This window comes from Hipposideros armiger, unplaced genomic scaffold (assembly GCF_001890085.2).
Source record: "Hipposideros armiger isolate ML-2016 unplaced genomic scaffold, ASM189008v1 scaffold_16, whole genome shotgun sequence".
Classification (NCBI taxonomy): Eukaryota; Metazoa; Chordata; class Mammalia; order Chiroptera; family Hipposideridae; genus Hipposideros; species Hipposideros armiger.
In genome coordinates this window covers 1,346,913-1,351,388 of record NW_017731366.1, presented here as the reverse complement: position 1 = coordinate 1,351,388, position 4,476 = coordinate 1,346,913, and the positions used below count along the sequence as shown (strand labels likewise).

Genomic DNA, 4,476 nt, shown 5'->3' with positions numbered 1-4,476 from the left:
GTTCTGTGACAGGCACTGGCCAACCCTGTTATTACAAAGCACTAAGCACCTTCCCACATTTGTGCAAGGGCGAGCTCAGGCAGCGGCGCCTTTGTTCTCTGATTCCACTGGTCTGACCTTCTTCAGTCTCCAGAAGCAAGCACCATATGTACGCTTTCCCACATCGGGGCCTTGACACCTGCAAGTCTCTTGAACTAAAGACAACTCTTTTCCTCATCTTTGCCCCGTTACCCCAATCTATCATCTCCTCAAGAGAGCCTCCCAGAACTACCGCAGCCAAGTGTCCACCCACTGGCTGGGCTTAAGAAGGACCTGTATGAGATTACTGTGGTTAGTCTAGAAAATGGCTTAATTGCCCCATCAGATAAATTCTGTTTCACTAAGCACAGCTTTATCACCCAATTTTTAAGTAGCTGATTACACTAGAATAGGTAATTATAAAACTTTAAAATTGATTCAACTCTTTTAAGTAGAAAGATGAAAGTCCCTACCTTTCACTCAGATTGTTTGAAGTAAATCAGAAAAATAAACTGTAATTTATCTTGCTAGGAATTGCTTATTTTGTAAAAATTTCACTTGGGCATTTACCAGTATTAATCATATCCCTTACCTGATTTAGAGTCCTTTGAAGTATCTAGGTTGGGGCTAGGGCAATCTAAATTTTGAGAAAGAAATAAAGTTTAAGAGTGTAAATACAAGCATAAAATAACATATTATGTTCTTTTCTGTAAAAGCCACTAAGCCAATAATAATAGAAACACCCTTTGTTATAAATTGAATCACCTTTTTAGACTTAAAGCAGCCTTGCATGTCAAACTAATATAAATGATGGCATACTGTCAGGGGAAAAAAGATTTAGACCAGGAAACATTAAGCCTTTTCCAGTAGAAGGAGAACAGAAAGCCAACAAACTTCGGAATTTCATTTGGTTGGTTCCCTGATAAACTCTCAATTTTGTGCCAAAGTAGCCGTATTGTTTCTTTGATTGATCAGCTCATCAGCTCCCTAAAAACATCCCAGGCAATTAAGTAACTTGATACCAGAAAGAAAAAAAGCACCTGGTTTTAGATTTTGTAACTGAATGGCAGACAACAGCATTCCTGTAATAAAGAATAAATGACTTTCCCCAGACAAACAACTGTCAACAGTTCGGTGAAGTGACACAAATGGGTTGAAGATACGGTCCTGAACTTGACAGATAAGGTGGGCCCAGACCAGGGAAGGCCTTGAATGCAATTAGGAAGAACTGGCATTCGTGATGGTTCTCCTACATGGAGACACAGAATGACAAGAGAGCTTCAAACTGGAATGGGCCTAGGTGTTCCCCAAGACGTTGGTGGCCATTGGAGGGCATTCATGTTCAGGACTGGTTAGACTCCGGAGAGCCTGACATAGAAAACACCGCAGCAGTCCAGCTATGAAGTGATGAGAGTCTAGGCCAGTGTGGGTGGCCATGGGAATGAAGATACTATAGATGAAGGAGAAGGGGTCTGCAGACATTACCAACAATGTTAAATAAAGCAAGAGCATTTCTGTGTATGGAAGCATTGCTCCACAGTTCTCATGCCCTCTGTCTGTATTGATGCCGTGCTCAACTAGACTGCCCCAGAGACCAGGGCCTAGGAGGCTTCCGTTTCTCTCATACTTAGAACATCCACCCACACTGGGCTGCTGAACCACAGGGGCTTAGCTAGTAGCTGACAAACTCCCCTGGGCTTGGGCAGTGACTACCGGCCCTTCAATTTTATGAACGCTGACTCAGTGTAGGCTGTGTGATGGGCACTCCGCAGAAATTAGGAGAAAACCCATGCCTCAGAAGACGGCTTATGGGTTAACCCAACTGCGAAGGCAAGAAGCAGCTGTGCATTAGACAGATGACATGACATATGCAATAAGAAATCAGGCCAGCAGTTTGCTGGTCCAAGAGAGAAACTGAGAACAGTCACTGAAGATGAGGAATTCAGCATGAGCTCATAAATTTGGCTGAGCTCAAACAAGTCTTGAAGGTAAAACGTGAAGGAAGAGAGAGGCATCTCAGGCAGACAGAAACAGAGGCAAAAGCAAAGCAAAGGGGTATGCTCACTGAGGGCGGGGGATTCAGCTCAGCACTGTGAAACAGGAAAACCCACCAGGTCTAACCAATCTTGACAGACACAGGACGTCCCCATATGCTGCACGTTCCAGCCAAGCTTTACAGAAGCCTTTATTAGATTTTAATTGTAACGCTTTATTAGGCAGGTTGTTATTCTGCACTGAAAAAAATGAACTATAAGAGGGATACAGAACTTGCAAAAGCAAGACAGTGGCCCAACAATGAGCTAAGGAGTTTCTAAGTCAGTCTGCACACAGTCAAGTGACACAGGTTAACGCCTAACATGGCCCCACAAACACCCTCCAGAATGGCTCTCACCCACACAGAGAGTGATAGAGCCCCTTAGGGGGCCCAAGTCCTTCTGATCGAGGCCCTCCCCCCCCCAAAAAAAAGAAATACGGCCCCCCACACATTTTACAAACTTTCAGAACAAGCAGCACAGGCAAAAAAGAGGATGCGACACTCAGTAGTCCCCACATCAAACCCAGACCTAGTTTATTCGTTTAACAAGAGTTTTGTTTTTGATCCCGATTTATGTGTGGCTATTTCCATTAAGTAAATAAAATTGATGATAGCACTCAAGTATTAAAGACAACAGCTAGTTATTATGCATGAAAAATTTATAGAATTCAGTTGATAATGCTTCTCTAAACTTACTTGATTGAATTTAAAATAAAGTTAAAAAGAACATTAAACCCAGAGGTTAAAAGGGGTAAGATACAGGAGCATTTACATTCTATTCTCAAGTTGTAAAAAGCTACAAAGGTCCAAATTCTTTCCATTTCACCTTTTTTAATATCTATTGAAAAACAGTCTTAAAATTCTTTTTAAAACGTCATTATCCCATCATCCTAACATAATGATTATTTTAATACATTTCTATTTCTGTCAGTGAATGAATGAAACAAAGCAACTGCAGCCAATAAGTAAAATTAATAAAGAAACCATTTTCTAAAACTGCAAATGTTTCAATATAGTATAGGTTGAGTTTTTTGATAACTCAACCTTGACTTAGGGTACCATACCTTTTTCTTCTGAAGAGGCACTGTGATCATCACTAGAACAAGAAAAAAAAAAGTTTTAGAAACTGATACTAATTTTATATATGACCTTCAAAAATGATATATTTCTCCAGAAATGCTGCAGATTAAAGAACTCTCTCCCTCCTCTATGCTCTTCCTGCCCCTCTCACTCTCCATGGCCTGACTCTGAACCACACAGATAAGTGGAGTTTACCAAGCACGCCCTGCCCTCCTTGTCCTGCCACCCCCGCAGGAGCCGCCGATACACCTTCAAGGGTTCACAGCGTTGCCAAGTCCAAGCGCAGCCATCCTGTAACACAATCCCCATCACCCGTCCTGCACTGGCCTCCAGCCCCTCCGCCTGGCTCCCTCTGAGAGCCTCCGGAGTCGCCTTCCTTCCTCTCCCAGGCCTTCTCACTCTGCTCCTCAGGCCTCAGATAGCTCCCCGTTAACTAACAGGCCCCTCCCTTAACCTATGTTCCAGCCTCACCACTGCCTGAACTGTCTCCGCCCTTCTCAAGCCAGTCTCCACATCCCCACTCCCCATTCTCTCCTAGACTCAAAGACACCTGGCTTCTGATCAAAACCCCTCTGGCTAGAGCCATCAATGACTCCTGCTGAGCAGACTGAATGGGTTTAGTGACTGCTTTCTCATTAGGTGAAACGGGTAACAGGCTCTTCCATGGCTTCCAGGCCCTGCTCACCTGGTCTGCTCCCACCTCCCACCACCGTGGCGGCAGCCTCTCCTCTCTCCACGTGCTCAATCCCTGGCTCCATCTGCTCCAGCCTCCTGGGGACTGACGTGACCGGGAATGCCGCCCTGCACCCTCCTCGTCCCCCTCCTCACAGCCTTGGCGCTCGGCCTTCTCGCCAGGGCTTCAAAGCCCTCTTCTCTACCTCTTGCTCGGGGCCTCCTTCCTGAATTCCGGGTGCCTAGTTACCTGGGGGTCACTTCAGCACTTAGCTAATCCCTGCTTTCCCTCTCCACGAAAACCTGCTCCTCCTGACCTGCCTTTGAAGAAAATCACATCACCGGGTCACCTAACTAGAACCTCCATGTCACCACCAGCTCCTGCTCCCTCTTCCTCATCAAGCAGCTAATCCAAGTCCTCCTGCCCTCCTCCTGTCGTCTCTCACATCCGTCCCTCCTCAGCAGACACTGTTTCTGCCTCAGGTCAAGCTGCTCTCCCCTCCCGTCCCCTCCCCTCTTCTCTCTCTCATTGGTTGGTTGATTATCTACCTGCCTGCCATCTCCCTCTCTTGGCTCATCTCTCACGTGACCATCACCATGGTCTCCTTATGTCTTTGCTTATACCCTTCTGCAGCTTCTCACTGCCTCCTGACTAAAGCTAAGTTCCTTGG

General features: G+C 45.4%; 1 long non-coding RNA gene across 1 annotated transcript in view; it reads right to left on the bottom strand.

The window, feature by feature from the left end:
- Positions 1-609: 609 nt before the first annotated feature.
- Positions 610-4,476, bottom strand: part of LOC109373647 (uncharacterized) — a 24,144-nt gene continuing 20,277 nt past the window's right edge. Inside the window, exons 2-3 of the long non-coding RNA XR_002122263.1 lie at positions 3,118-3,149; positions 610-655 (exon numbers count right to left, since the gene is read on the bottom strand). This is a non-coding gene — a long non-coding RNA (uncharacterized LOC109373647). The remainder of the gene's footprint in view (positions 656-3,117; positions 3,150-4,476) is intronic.